The following is a 17,202-nucleotide window of genomic DNA, read 5'->3' on the forward strand; positions in this document are numbered from 1 at the left end:
TTATTCCAAAGCATCCTCCATTTAATTTAAAATGTATAAAAACGAATTCCTGATGCAGATGTGATTTTGTTCTACTTAATTCTTTAATAGCCTATTATTTACAAATCAATAACAGTAATATATTTATATATAGTATAAAATATTTATAAACAATATATTTGTACTATTGTTCTTCAAATATTTGAGTTGATGTAAGTGATACTGTCTATGTTCTGACTTAAACTACCTTTTGTTGTTTAAACGAATCCTTTTTAAAAAAAAGCATAACCTGACATAACAAAAGTTATATACAGCTTACATGTATTTGCATACCAATTACAAGTAGCTAAATGACCTAAATTGTAATTTGAGCTCCTAACATTATCAAGTTTGTAATTAAAACTTGTTTGGGGCGATTTTACATGTTTTTTTTTTTACAAGGACCAGCATGTACAGTTTTCTTATACAACAAAATCACTTTAAATTTCTTAGCAAGAATGGATTAAATGAGAGAGAGAGAGAGAGAGAGAGAGAGAGAGAGAGAGAGAGAGAAAGAAATTAAATAATAAAAAAAACAGAGGAGAGGGTACATAATCATCAAATTACATATAAATTTATTACACACATTTTCACAATTTTAGTTAATAACAAGGGTTATTAAATGCACTTTTACTATAGGAAATGCGCATATATACAAACATTTTTATGCAAAAATGTTAAAGAAGGAGCGTATATTAACTGTTTTAATTGCTTTTCTATTTTTAGACTTATGAAATCACTTGTATATACATTTGAATCTCTTTTTCCAGCACAATGAAGAGAGGTTTGCTTTTGGCAAACTTGGATTTATGTATGTGAAAATTACATATTAATAATAAATAAAGTTTATTATAAAACCAGCATATTTTAAAAAGCGACCCTTAACATAATAACCCAAAATCACATGTTTATAAGATAAGGAAAATGATTTTAAAATAACACGAGCAAGCTTAAACATTAATCCAAAAACGTCGAGTATTGGCAAGACCAAAATAAATGTGAAATAGTTTCATTAAAGTTTTTACAAAAAGAGCATCCCAACTCAATATCAATTTCACATTTTTGTAGAAATATTTTTGTCGGATAAACTCTGAGAAGGAATTTAAACGATATTTCTTTAACCTTATTTGTAATAAAAAATATTTGAGGTAATGATCATACTTGAGTCCAGTTGGCAATATTAAAAATATTGTTCCGGTAAAAAACAACATGCTGTATAGACGTATTTTCTTCAAAGATTAAGCGATTTGACGTGTTAAACACGAAGATTAAAAAAGCGAATATGTGCAATTCCTCACACAACCTCTAGAAGGCGGAAGATGACAAACATATTTATTTCTCTCATGATATTTCTAGATAAATGAACATGGTGTTTTGGTGCCTTTTTGTCGTAAAAAATAATTTCCGAGTTAAATGAGGCAGATGCGTTTACATAAACCTTGACTGCAATCAAAGTTAGAAGAGTTTTATGAAGTGTTAACATCTAGCAGTCATGTCAATCACTTGTATAAGAATTTCTCAAGTCGTTTTTATTATAAATTCAGTGTCATTTCAGCGTTATCTAATAATCAACACTTGTGGAAACACCATCTGCCTCTTCTTCTGCCAGCACTTGGACTTCCGCTGAAACTCTGAAGTCTGACTGAGCTGAACGAACAGATTTCGATCTGGATGCAGGCGGACAGTCAAACTCAATGGTGACAGACAAACCACAACAGGCAGACCCCGCTGGTCGGCCGGCTGGAAGAGGGTTCAGAGGGAGTCGAGCTTTCAGATGCTGTCCGAAAGCCGCAGGGAATGGCTGGAATCTCTGGTCCAGTCCTCCCCCATCAGACCCGCCTCAAGTGTAAATCCCAGAGCCGCATGTCTGAAATGACACTTACAGCTGCTCAGTGTTGTTTTTGGATTCTGTCTCTATTTAAGCAAAGTGGACTTTGAGTCATTGAGATTCCATCACTCTCACGTGTCAAAGAGTCTTAATTTAGAAACAATGTTGCTGTTTGTAACCATAACGAACACATTTCGATCCAATTTTTAAAATAATTTCCAGATTTCTTCTTAATCCCTTTTTTGTATTTAAAAAAAGTAAATTATATTTAAATTTGCCTAAAAATACTATTGTATAAAAAACACAAACTCACACACATACTTGTATATATATATAGTTTACAAGGTATAATGTATTTTATACTGTAAAAACTGATTATATATACATGGCCTCACCCTACCCCTAAACCCCTAAACTCACAGGAAACCTGTCAAATTTTGAATATCAAAAACTATGATGTTTAAGCATTTTGAATTATGAGGATATGCCTTAATAGAGTAGAAGAGGTCATTCCCATATCATACACAGACGACTCTTTGCATTGATCCCTTGGACCAGCCTGAACACTCGCCGGTAACCTATATTCACACCTACAGTTTCTCCACGATGGACGTTCAGCATTCTCCAGCCCCAGTGCCTAGACTACATGCAGCTCTGCACAAGTAGTTCCAACTGAGCCTGGTTCTCTCTAGGTTTTTTCTTCACTTTCGTTAATTGCTGAAGTTTTGTTCCTCACCAATGTCGCCACTGGCTTGCTTGGTTTTGGGACTTGTGGAGTTGCGCATAGATAGATTTGCTCTTCTGTGTTTGGACAAAAAAATTAAACCACACTGAACTGAACTAAACTGAACTTCAACTCTGAAAACTGGACTGACACAGTTTCAGTTTACTACAACTTCTGTGTTAAGTTATTTTGACACAATCTACATGATAAAAATACTATATAAATAAACATGAATTGAATTAAACTGAATGTTATACAATTTTCCTTGTAAACACATAAAATGATGTTGATACGGTGTTGTGTACAGTACATGCCTCTGGCTGTGAGTAATAAGGGGGTGGTACTCAATTCTCAGGCTGGGCTGGTCAGGCTGCTCCAGAAACTCAGGACTCCTGTTGAAGACTCTCCTCCCTCTGATGAACCTTACAGCAGGGGTGAAGCTTTGTTCACTGAACTGAACAGCATTCCTGAGGTGATGTGAGCTTTAACCACAACACATGGTAACAGCTGCACACCTGCATCTCCTCTCACTGCAGGGGGCTTCACTTTTCAGACACATCTTCTGTTATTTTAACCAGTGCTGTTTATTATATTGGTAAATATTGATATTCCGAATGAGCCTACGTTTATACTTTGATGTATGTTTTTCATTTTTGTTAAAGTTTTAGAAATGTTGACATGTGGCTAAAATGATTCTAAAGCGCTAATGCTTTCAACTAATGATCAACAGTGAAATTACACACTTTAACTCTTCCCAACAGGGAACACTACCAACAATCAAGAAAGCATGATTATGTGCTGTCATGGCTTTGGAATCAAAATTTATAATTATAATGTGATTATAATGGACGTCAATGGGGGCAAAAAACAGCCACTAACATAATAAAAGGATAGTCAATTTGAGCAGTACACAAGGGTTAATAATTTTGCAAACACTTCATTTGTCATGTAACAAACCAGCCTAGGAGGAATAAAAAAAAAAAACATAAAAGAGTTGCCCAAAAATCCCTTGAGGTCTTCTATGTCCCTGTACACAAGAGTCTGCAGGCAGTGGTGCAGTTCGGGACAGGAGACCCAAATGGCACTTCAAAATCTTTTCATTTTAATTGAGTTTTTAGCTCAGTTTCATTCATTCATTCATTCATTTCAACATATTCAGCAAGTTTTTCAGCAGCAACCTGAAAACTTTCAAGTTATTCTACATCCAGTCCACTTGGTGTCAGCATTAAGTTCAAGACAACTTACAACAACACAAACTGGCAAAAAAGTGACTTCCAGTCATATGAAAATGTACAATTTCGAAGGAGTCGTGCATCCAAACAACACCCAACCATCACCGGGGATGAGCTATTCATACTAAATGCACAAATGAGATCATGCAAATTCCTACGGAGTAGCCACTGACTCAGTAAGTTACACATTTTGTCAAGTTTGTTATATGCTCATGTGAATTAAATCAATATTTAACTATTAAATAACATTTAATAAGCTGAAAGGATAAAGATTTAGACAAAATAGATGTTGCAGGTCTTCAAAAGCTTCTTGTGTTTTGCATGTGATTGTAATCTGATATTCAGTAAGCATTCCTGTTTTAGCATATGACTGAGAACAGGGCAAGTGCTTAAGAGTCTTTGCTGCCACACGCCCTGTTGTCAAATGTTGTGTGGTTGTTTGTCAGAAGTAGGTCAAGTCGTCCATCTTCCACCAAACAATCAAACGATGCAGTTTCCTTGATGAGAATCGGGTATCATGGGGTTACACTCCACATTGAACACAGCACCGTATTGATTTAGAGGCTCAAGGGATCAGTGCTAATGGAAACTGCTGTTGTAAAGGACCAGGTTTTACGATAAAATATGCTGGGTTGTCGTAACTCAATATTGGGTAAAATATGGACAAACTCAATGTTAGGTCATTGTTTTCAATTCAATTTAAATTATATTTTTTAACCCAAAGATTTATTTTTATCCATATTGCTCCCAAAGGTCGCTTACAACAACCCAACTTTTTTTACAGCGATAAAGTGGTCCAGAGTAATGCACAATAAAAAGAGGCTACTTTTACTCTTTTGTTTCAATACATTTGTTCAGTTTACCCTCGAAAAACTGATTTGCATAAAAAATTGCATACTTGCCTCCTATATAGTCTGTGAAAAACAGTATGCAAGCCGAGTAGTAGGTCCAAAATTAAAGCGTTCAGTATGTGAATAGGTGAAATGTGCACTGATAACCTACTACTTCCAGCGAGATCCTGTAGTGCACATCCAATGGACACTATTGGATGGACTATACTATACTCTACTCTACTATACTATACTATACTATACTATACTATACTATACTATACTATACTATACTATACTATACTATACTATGAGCCCTTGTGAGAGATTCATGAATGGGAGTGAAGCGACGCAACTGATGTCATTGTAGGTCATTTTATAATGTCAAAATGGTGACCGATTCATACTGCTCGTATTCAATATACTATATATACAACATACTTTTCTAACAGTCATGAAGTAAATTCTAATTCAAATTTAGTATCTATCTTAGTATGCAATTTTAGACAAAGCTTGAGATTTTGGAAACCCTTCAGACCTCACTTCAGCTAAAACTGTTGGGTTGTGCTTCGATGTACCACATACATTTGAAAACAAAGGCATGGCTGTCCATCGTGACATGATTGGCACTTCTGGATTGTGTTTCATCTGATTTGTCAAGTCCCAATCACACTGAGTTTCTTTCATCTGAAGTTTAAAGAATCTGAGATGGTTGAAAATGCATCCTGTATGTAAACAAATGTAAAGCCTTCACAGATACATTCAGAACTTTTGTATGACCAAAAATGGAAGTATTTGAAGTTGTTTCCACTCTTGCATACATTAAGTACTGTACATTATATAGCATTGCTAAATTGATGTCACAGGCTGCTGTCAAACCAACCAACCAACAAACAAAAAGGTTGCTCTGTGCTATTTAAATGTTCAGTTGTACATTCTGTGCTTGTGTTACCGACCCACTACACTGGCAAATGACAATGATGTTTTACATGGATACTGAAAAACAAGGGACAATAGGGTATATGCACAGCTAGGGTTTCCCCCCATACCGATAAACTTCCGGTGAACCTTTAAAGTGACTTTTTTTAACTTTATTTGGTTCCTTTTACAGCGTTGATGTTGCAATTTAATTAAGGGTGCCTTCACACTAGCACTTTTGGTCTGCACTTGGGTTCGTTTGACTTCAGAGTAAGGTATGTTTAGCTTGTGTGAATGCTGTCTTTTGAACTCGGGTGCGCACCCACGAACTCTACCCGGGTCCACCTGAAAGAGGTGGTCTGGGGTACGGTTCATGCAAACTCTGTGATGATTCACTTCTGATATGAATGCAGTTGTACCAAACAACATTTACCAACAAACTTTAGTTTTCATAGCGTTCATTTGTGTGTGTATGTCTGTGTATCACCTACCCTGGTGACAAGTGAGACTGACCCAGTGCTAACAGTGATAATAGCCCCTTTCACACATACAGACCTTTCTGGAAAATTACTGGCAATTTTCCGGAAAGCTCTGTATGTGTGAACGGGCCTTTTTTGAAAATATCGACAATTTACGAACAGAGAAGTTATAACATTACCGGTAATTTGCGGAAATGCTGCGCTGTGTGAAAACCGAAGGAAGATTGCCGGAAAGAGCGCATTCACGCTTAGAACATGCAGATGTGGGACATCTACTCCAGCCAATCAGAACATTCAGAAGCGTTCACATCCACACTGTTTATGAAAATAAAAGCATTTGAATACTTTTCCAGACACATTTAGCTGCTAGATGTTAGTCTGATAACGTTTCTATGTTCCTTTTTTTTAATGCCAACTGTGTAAAAAATGATCGATAAAATGCTTATGATAAACCACCGTTTGTTTACCTTCAAGCTCTGCTTGACGCATGTGCATGTGAAGTGCATGAATGCTCCGGTGAGCACCACACACACACATATTATGTACATCTCAACATGTGAAAGTGTTCCGCCATATGTTTTCATCGAAGTTGTTCACAATACTTATCCATCCACAGAATTTGTAATGTTGTCAAATGTGTAAACACTTTAGATGTCTCTGGTATAAGCTGCATGAATGCTAAAGCTTTAAATAAAAGTGAAACCATCAAGCTGGATCCCTATTTTACAAATATAATCGCAGCCATTTTGAGCTCATTTCTGGTTTATAATGTCAGAATTTACTGGGATTTTGGAATGGATGTGTGAATGGTCTTTTTCCAGAAAAATTCTAGAACACCCTTGCCTGTGTGAACAGCGCTTTTTTAAATTTACCACTACAGTCGATCCGGTAATTTTCCGGATATTTACTGGTATCACTGTGTGAAAGGGGCTTATGTCTGCTTGTCCTCTGCAGACATTGTGTGACGTTCTGAATGTTTTAAATATAATTTTTGCGGCAGATAGATGCAAGTGGCTCTCTGTATTTTGGTTATACAAAAGCAAAAGATTCAGTAGAAGCAGAATGACTGTGATATGCGTATGTCTCCATTTTTCTGCTTTGCTTTCATGGAAGTCACCTAGCAACAGCTGTACACAAAACAGCAGCTTGATGATGCAAGCGTACCGGGGTTCAGAAGGAAAAAAGATGACGTGAACACAAACCAACTGAGAAGGTGACAAGGGGGGACAATCGAACTTGGGTTCAGTCCAGACAAATGAACCAAGTGTGAAAGCACCCTAAAATACAATCAGTTAAATAGACTTCAGCATTCATTTAGTTGTTCAAGCGTGAAACAAGATGGAAAGCCGTTTACACAGACGCCCATCTGGATCAGGCTAAGGTTGCACCAGCTGTTCGTAAGTTCTTTCTTAAACTGGAACGTAAAGTCCACACTAGGGGCTTAGTAACTGCTAGCTAGTTTGTAACTAAATTCGGTTGCACCACATGTTCTTAAGGCAAACCGCAGTTAGTATGTTGTAAGCTCTCCGTAAAGTCATGCGTAGTCGCATTGAATGACGTAATATCCAATAAAAAGCATTTATATCGTTAAACTGCTTTAATATTGTGCAACTAATGCATCTATATATAACTGTCCTATGAAAATTTAATTTAAAAATCACATTTTTGTAGTACATTAAATTCTAGCCGTGAGTTCATGCAAAATACACATGAAGTTCTCAACATTAAACTTCAATTTTTTATATCCTACACATGGAAAGAGCACAGAGAAAAACTCAGTCATGAAGAAATTCTCATTTTAATTGATGGATACAATTAACACAAAACTCTCCTTGAAAATAATGAAACTCTTCTTTCACAACCCGAAAAAAATGCGAGATTTAGGAGAAAAAAAAGGTTGTGAGTAGAGGGAGATCATTCTTCACTATGATCGCGAGCTCCTCTATGTAAACTAATCTCACTGTTGTCTCTTTTCAACAGTTAAACATTGCGGGGAGACTAAGTTCAGTGGTGCAACACAAAAATATTTAGTAGGGCGTAAATTGTAACTTAGTGTCCCTTTAAGTCACAACTAGGCTATGTTTTAACTTATGCACTGCTGGTGCAACCGGCCCATGTTCATATTTTAAAGACATGGCATGGAAAAATGTATTTTAATGCAGTGCTTTTTGTACATTCTGTGATCCACTTTCTAATGTATATCAATCAGGCAGTGAAGATCATTGGTTTTTAAAGAAAACAGGCCTTAAATGCGCTGATTTTGCAATGGCATACAGCTCACCAGAAGCATTTGACCCAGGTTACTGAAAAATTAAAAGTCCTTCTGCATACTTCTGCATATACCTAATTTTTTTTTTTTGAAAAATATTTAATCAGTTATATATCCACTTTTTCAGACTTTTATTTTGTTCTTTTCTGAATGCTGGTAAAAATATATAGTTTTTTTTTCTAAATTAGATACCTTTTTCTCTTAACACATTTCAAAATTAAACATAATTTGCTTATAACCAAAACTGTTATCATTTGTGTTTTATTTTATTTAAAAGTACATACGCTTTATTCTGTGATTATATAGTTCCTTATAATACTTACTATATACTTATAGTCTGATTTTTATTGCGTTCTGTTCTAAATACATGTAACAGTCAGTTAGGGGCCAATTTTTTTCCTCTCTCAACAAAATTTAATACACATGTTTAATAACAAATGTCATTATAATTAGTGTTTTACTTAATAAATCGATATAGGCTATGATTTTGAACTAGAATTTGATCGTTACCTTAGGTGGTGTAGTGTGAATGCAGATGTTTTCAGAAATGCATCCAGTGTGGATGAGGATGGTTTCATGTTAAAGGCAGTCTGGCTCGTCCTGATTGAGAGCTCAGGATCTGTTGCTCATGGAATGTCTGGATCTGCCAATGGGGGACAGGAGGGGAGGCGATGAGGGGAGGCAGGATCTGTTGCTATGACAACAGCCATAAGCTTGCCATATGGAGGGGGAGGGTGAAAACAGGCATCTAATAAATGCCAATGAGTGCTGGATGGAGACGTCTGCAACATCCTGGCAGATGGACTCAGAGTCTACCACTGGGAACACTCACATATACAAACCTATGAAATTATTTAACTGGAAATCTTCTCTGCAGAAATACTGCCAATTGTCCTGCCAATAGAGTTTAAGGACTTATTAATTAATCTGTGAGTTAAAGATGTTAAATAAACGTAAATAAAATAATGATAATAATAAATAAATAAATAAATAAATACATTTAATTTGTTACTATTTTAATTATAATTAAAATATATTTTAAGAATTGTCACAATAAAGTATCTGGAGATTTCAAAGAAAGGTACAAAATATTAAATTGATGTCGAGATAAATAAAAAAATGAATACAGTTTAATAACTCATTCATTCAATTTGCTTCGGCTTAGTCTCATATTTAGCAGGGGTCGTCACAGAGAACCTAACTAACAACTATTCCAGCATATGTTTCACGCAGTGGATGCTCTTCCAGCCGCAACCCAATACCGGGAAACACCTATACACTAGGCATGGGCCGGTGTAAGATTCTGATGGTATGATAACCTTGGATAAAAATTTCACGGTTTTACGTTATTGTGATTACTGCTCTAAAATATATTCTTCTTAAATGTCTGGGTAAAAAGAACAACTTTTTTTTTCACTTATAACACAATAGATCTTATTTTGAGAAACATTTATAATATTTTGGAGCAGTAAACATGTCAGTGTAAATAATTCAAATGAATCATTGACTTCTGCTGTCGTCATTACTTTCAAAAACACAGATTTACGGGAACGGTATAGCAGAAATTTTTGTTGGTTTTAAAACCTTGATATTTCCAAACCGTGGTAAGCCTTGAAAATGGTTATCGTTCCATGTCTACCATACACTCTCGCATTCACACACACACATACACTTTACATGCCAATTTTGTTTACCCAATCCCCAGCCGGGACTCGAACGAGCACCCTTCTTGATGTGAGGTGATCGTGCTACCCAATGCGCCACCTTAAAAACTATATATGATTTACCAATAAAATAAAACGCATTAAGACTATATCTAAATAATAATTGTCTGTATAGATAACTATTTATTTAGATTTTGTTTTGGACTGTCCAAATCTCACCCAAATGTAGATTAGAACAACCGAGCATTTTCATGGGTCATGGGACCCATGAACATTGTTATGACGCATTTAACGATGTTTGAAAAAAAAAAATTTAATTAATTAATTTGTTGTACTCTCCCATTCACTGCACCCTAAGTTTACCCAACTATGACGACTTCTACTACTGAGAAACCTGGAAATGTAAAAAGGGTCTATTGTCATATCTCAGGAATAGAGACATAGTAGGTGATGTTAGCAGGTGTCATGAAGATGTAGGATTACAGACCTGAGCGCATACTTACAAACATCTAGGATGTTAATGTGTAAACTTTATCACCAAGTAAATGTTTCTCAAGTGTCCTTCATGTTTAGAATTTTTATTCTTTTAGGAGTATGAGTGAAGTGGATTTAAAAAAGAACAAAAGACAAGACAATGCAGAAAAAGTGGACAAAACAGTCATCCACATCTGACTAGAACATGTTTACATAGAAAAACCAATGGAGAAGTATTGCAGTGGTATACAAAACAAACACATTCTATGCATAGCCATTGCTTTACAAAACATTGTTTTCAAACTAAAGAAAATGGAGGGAGGACACAGAAGAGATTTAAGTAATTAAATCTATGGCAAACATCCAAACACTCCAGTCTGACCTCTGCAGACAGAATTCCTGACACATAATAATGAAGGAACAGAGAACAGGCGTGGTGGGGCTGGATTTGTGCCTAGATTATACGCAATAGCTACACGACACACTTTTGTGAGTTACGACATGCTATAGAAATATTTGCGTCAATGGAGAGAAACCAGTTCAGTTTGAAGGATTAACTGCTCAAATATGCTCATAATTGCATAAGGCCACCCAATGTGTACAATTCTACAGTTTGTTTTCTGTTCACTCATCATTGTGCAAGCTAACCAGAATATATCTGGAACTGAGAAAAGCAAAGAGGTCAAAAATAGTTTATCTGTCCTGCTAAGGTTTTGTAGAAGAGCGTGTGTGGAGATATCAGTTAGTGTGAACCCGTGTCTTTAATCTTGGTCTTAACATGCCATTTTGGGTTATCAGCTTTATCAGTTATGATGATCTCTAAATGTACCTGCTATTTTTGTACTGTGTGGAAACTGTGGGGTCCTCAAGCCTTTGCTTTACAGTGGTTTGCGGTGAAGCAGGAGCTGTAGGTTGATGAGATTATAGATTCTCCAGATGCAATATGATTTCACATAAACACATTGTTTACAAATCCCTGACCTTATCTTTCATGTAAATCTATCTATCTATATCTATATATATCTATATCTATATCTATATATATATATATATATATATATATATATATATATATATATATATATATATATATATATATATATTAAATCTATATATATTTTTTTTAATATTTCCCAAATGATATTTAACAGAGCAAGGAAATTTTTACAGTATGTCTGTAAAATAAAATTAAAAAATTAAAAAATAAAATCAGTTTTTAATAAAAAAAAAATTCAAGGTCAAAATTATTAGCCCCTTTAAGCATTTTTGTTTTGATAGTCTACAGAACAAACCATCGTTATACAATACCTTGCCTAATTACCCTAACCTGCCTAGTTAACCTAATTAATATATATATATATATATATATATATATATATATATATATATATATATATATATATATATATATATATATATATATATATATATATATATATATATATATATACAGTGCTCAGCATAATTGAGTACACTCCATTATGCAAATGAATATTTTTATCAGTAAATATAAGCCATATATTTTGGTGCATTTGAACAAGATTAAAGATTGAAACAGATTTATTAAATGGATATATTTATTAATAATATTAAAATACATAATGTTTTAGTCACCGAACATCTTTAGCAATAGAAAGTTAATACATTTAAATCCAAGATATTGGAAACAAAACAACATTGGAAACAAAATTACAAACTACAAAATTTCAACAATTTTTTTTTTTATTTAGTTTTTTTTTTTACATTTTTTTGTTCTTTTTGAATTTATTTATTTATTTTTTTTCATTTATTTATTTTTTCAGAACATATCACAATTTCAAGTCCAAAATATAAGTAGCAGCACAAAGCTAGCAGAGTTTTCATTCTTGTTAAATGTGTTGTGGGAGTAAAAGTGGTTTAGCACATCAAAATGTTGAAATGAATAGAGGAAAAACTTCTGTCAACATATCAAATACTGTAAAAAAAGTAATTTTCTGTATGAAATGTGCATTAACGCAAATAGTGTCACAAAGGCGATTACAGATGTTGCTCCAAATAAAGCACTGTTTCTTAATATTATTCACAGTCAGCTGGAACTATTTGTTTTTTGAGCTTATATCACTGCATCAGTATTTTAATGGTACCACAAACTTCATGTTGCATATATAATCTTTCTTTTATAAATGGTTACATTTAACATCATATGACTTTAATTATGCTGGACTTTTAGTAAATAGAAATGATTTTCTTTTTTCTGTTTTGCAAAAGTTTAACGTCCATAGCTAAGGTTACATTTTTAGATATCGTCTCTATTTCTTGTTTGCTTGCAAGAGAGTTAATTTAAACCTAATTCTGCAGCAATTTAGTATCACAAAGTAAAAAATATCTGTTAACTAAAGATTCTTGACAGCTAGCTGAAAGATAAGCTTTTATCTGATTTAAAAGAGAGATTTATTTTTTCCAGAGATTATCCAGACCTGATAACGAATGTCATAAATCTCGTAAGTGCACTTATTTACTGTTTTCTACTTTAAATGAAACAACAGGTGTGTTTGCCTTTCAGGTTTATTTGTCAAATGTAAACCACACGTGTGTTCGTGAAAGTCAAGCTCTTATTATTGCTACACCCTGTTATTGAGAAACACCCAGAGTGCTTGTTCAGACTGGATAATGTTTGACTCAAAGCACAAACACTGCATGAGCAGGCGAAGACATGTCTGAGTGCTCTTACAATGTCTGTACGCTGGGCCAAGATACTCCCCCAAAAATACATGCTCAATATATGCGTCTTGTTATCCTCAGAAGGCATTTTAAGGCATGTTTAGCACCTTCTTGTTGAGAAAATATAGCCTAGTGCAAACCAAAGTAGATAAAAGCTAATTAAGCAAGCAGCACAGGCAGTCAAAGCTTGTCTGGATTTACGTTCTCCAGCTGGGGACCCCTCACGACCACCTCTGACCCTCTGGTCCCACAAAGAGCAGGGCTGAAGTCTCTCTGAGGCCGTTCAGTGTGGGAATTGCTTCCTGAGAGGGAGTGGTTGAAAAAAAAGAGTCAAGAACAAAGAAGTCTTTGTTGTTATTCCCCAAACCACCCATCGTTTAATCTAATGTAGCAAGATAATGTTTCTCCAGTGTCTAATGTGTGTTTTTTTTTCAGGGATAATGGTGCAGATTTTAGTTTAGGATGAGTATAGTCTGACTCTGCAGTCTTGGTTGTTATTGGGCACTCCCTCGCTGTCAATATAATGATGTTACATAACTCTTACAGTGTTGCATTGTTCAAGTCGTTGTACTGTGATATAGTTCTTTTGAGTCTTTATAAAGGACATAAAGATGGGTTTGTGATCCTGTGGTCATACCTGGCACCTTCCCCGTGGCCTCCACCTCCACCATCTGCCAGCTTTCATCAGGATGAAGCTGTTCTTCAATTACTGACTAATAATGTCTCAGTCATGAATCAACCTTTGTACTAGGAGTCTCTCTCTCTCTCTCTCTCTCTCTCTCTCTCCCCTTCTACCTTTTGCTTTTGCTGTTTTTGTAGTTGTACAAAGAAAGGCCATTCTACCTGCTTGAATGACTCAGAATCATGAATAATGTTTGCCCGTGAGGGCCAGTAAAGGTAACTTAAACTTACTTCTCAGTCTAAAGGCCCTGAAATATACAGTGGCCAAGAGAGCTCAACTGTGCTTTAAATTTAGAATACACTCAGAAATACAAAAACAGTAATAAATTGTGAGAACATCACCATCTTCACAACACAATCAAATACAGAAACATGCTGCAAGATAAGAAAACTGATCTGAAAGGGTGATCTTAGGTTGTGTTCATTCTAATGTCCGGAGGCCTGTTGCACATTAATGGTTTGGGTTTTTACGCAGGTAAGTTCATGTTTGAGCAAACTCTAAGAGCTCAAGAAGGCAGGTTGATTTTGATTAGGTTTTACCACCATGGTAGCTTATAATACACGGCTAACTTACTCTGGAGTAGGTTTTATTCTGGTAAAGTGACATATATCCAATTGTATCTGAATGCAGCCTTTATGATGCAAGCTGAGATTGCATCTCTCAGTGATGCAATGTCAGACACAATGCACTCAATGGAGCTATTGATGTCACTGTGAGGGGTAGGATTAGAGGTGGGGTTAGGTGAGCCCATTGAAAAGCATTGCATGCAGCTCGGGGCACACTCACACTAGAGGCAGTTACCTTAAACCGTGCCAAAGCACAATTTTCCCCTCTCCCCTCTACCCTCTCCCCCGATGGCCTGCACTCACACTACATTTAGCCTTCCGAACCTAAGCGTGCTTACGTCATGGATGATTCGACTGTTCGGTTTAACAGGAAGAGAAGCGCTCTTGTTCAGCACAGTGGACATTGCTTTTAGTTATATCGTTTTAGTCATTTTGGATGTAGTGACAAGCAGTCAAATATTTCGTCGAACAGATCCACAACTTCTGACGCTCATAAATGATCATAAAAGTCATCGTGCTGCACATATTAGGAGGTTTGCTGAAGGTGCAACTGACGTGCAGCGAGGGGTTTGCATCTTTAATAAACTGACATTTTGTGTACATTGAAAAGTAAGAATGATTAATAAATTAATGTGAAACAGTCCCTTAAAAAGTGATGTTATGTCTTCAGTTTCAGGCTTTTGCTCTCACACTACAAACGTACCGCACCAAAGCCCAACCGAACCAAACAGCACTGGGACACCTCTTCCTACTGGGCCAGGGCCAGCCAACTCGATTCTCACTATGAGTGTGAGGGTGTGTATTCAGAGCACTCACACTTTTCAAACAAACTAGGAACCGCGCCTGGGCACGGTTCGGAGAGCACAGTGCTCCCTCAGATTGCATCTGCACCAGGTCTACATCCAGAACCCTCTCCATATATCTGCTGCAATAAATCCTCTCATGTGTTTTGCTCTAAAGTCTTTTACACTCACTGTAAAAAATGCTGGGTTCCACACAATTCCTGATGTCCCAACAGAAACTGATTAAGTTAACTTAATTGTTTTTACAAATTTAAGTGGATTAAATATAAAACACTTAAGTTGCCCCATAAAAAAATCAAGAATTGTGTTGATTCAGCTCATTTTAAATCAGTAGTTTGAACAAGCAGCACATTTTTTTTTTTTTGAGTGTTTAAAGCATTTTTGAGTTGAAATAGTTTTTGTTGCTAATTGGTTTGTTCATATTGTGTCAATTATAATGATTTATATTATAGATACAAATACTTTCCAGTTTGTCACATAATATTACTATTTATTAATCAATAATGTCCTTAAATGTCAAAGATCATTCTCTAAACTCACTCTAGAATTGAACCAGTGACTCATGCTATTGATTTAGCAATGCTATCAACCTAGCACTTCTCCTATTTTCCACAGAATTTGCTAAATACATTTCAGAGTCATCAAAACGTGTGGATGACTGGTCAACATTTGACTAGTGGCATTTATGAAACCAAATGAATCACAGTCCCACACAATATTCTGTCATAGCTACTAAAGAAAAAGCTACTTATGCCCAGCACACAAGCATGTCAAGCGAAGTGAATAGAAATGAAAGGTCTTTAGAAACTTTATTTTATTGAGCCAAACCATCTCATGCATATTATTAAGAAGATTAAACAGTTTGTTAATTGATTTTATGATCTTTATTCCTTATTGTTTTTTTTACAAAACTAATCTAATGATGGAAATATTTCTGGGAGGTTTGATACTTCAAACAGTGTAATCTGTTGTACTTTATAATATAATATAATATAATATAATATAATATAATATAATTATAATATAATATAAACCATGTACTTTATAATGTAATGAGTTCATATTACTCCGAAACATAATATTTTGATGCAGAATGATTGCTTTGTTAATCTTTACAGAGAAACAACTGCAGCTTGGAGCGGAAAGAACATTGGCAGACCATGACCATAGAAAAAAGGAAAGAAAAGGAAACCACTACAGAGTCAATAGATCCCTGTAAAGATGTAATCTGTGCTCATATAAGCAGTATGGCATGACAGATGTTGACCACAGAAGACCTTTCCTGGAAGGGTAGTCATTCCAAGCAAGACAGAAAACTAAGTGGACAAAAGTATTAAATTAAAACAGAAAGATACAATGTCATGTTGCACTAAATGATTTAACACTCCACTATGTAAACCCACAAAGTAGGAATAAGGATTTTAAAGTAAAAATCAAGCAAAAATGTCCAAATAAGAGTGACATTGTAACATTGTGAAAAAATTATTGATCAAGTCATGAAACCAAATGTGTTTATTGTAATCAAAAATAAATGTTTCAAAATGCTTTATTAACTTAAGTCAATCATGCTGGTTAAAGTCAGTTTGATTAAACCTGATGAAAAAAAAAACACTTATTACTTTTCCAGGATGAACATTTTGTCTAAATTTATATATTGGAACATGGACAAAGTGTTATTTATCTGTGGCTTCAAAGGAAGTCCAAAGTTTCACATTCAAGGCATTCGTGTGAATAGTTTCCCCCACTGTGATTCTCTCAGGACAGCTGGAGTGTGACCAGATGGAGCAGTTGCCATGTCAGCCTCTTGATTCCCTCTCAGTCTTGTGAAAGTGGGCTGATCATAAACAAAGCTGTATGTCATTACGAAGCCCTTCTGCCTCTCTCTCACATTTCAGCTGATGGGAATCCTGTTGGTCAGTGTGAATGAATGCCACTCATGGATTAGTCCGTTCCATGGGCCACATATTAGAAAAGTGAGTTTTTAAAAAGGATAACTTTTACTGCTGTTCAATGCT

At 35.3% G+C, this 17,202-nt stretch overlaps 1 long non-coding RNA gene across 1 annotated transcript; it reads left to right on the forward strand.

Moving 5' to 3' along the window:
- The first annotated feature begins 3,729 nt into the window (after nucleotides 1–3,729).
- On the forward strand, nucleotides 3,730–16,675 carry LOC130234421 (uncharacterized). The gene is made up of 3 exons (XR_008838308.1): nucleotides 3,730–3,978; nucleotides 15,055–15,179; nucleotides 16,306–16,675. It is a non-coding gene; the product is annotated as an uncharacterized LOC130234421 (long non-coding RNA).
- Nucleotides 16,676–17,202: the final 527 nt, after the last annotated feature.

This window comes from Danio aesculapii, chromosome 9 (assembly GCF_903798145.1).
Source record: "Danio aesculapii chromosome 9, fDanAes4.1, whole genome shotgun sequence".
Classification (NCBI taxonomy): domain Eukaryota; kingdom Metazoa; phylum Chordata; class Actinopteri; order Cypriniformes; family Danionidae; genus Danio; species Danio aesculapii.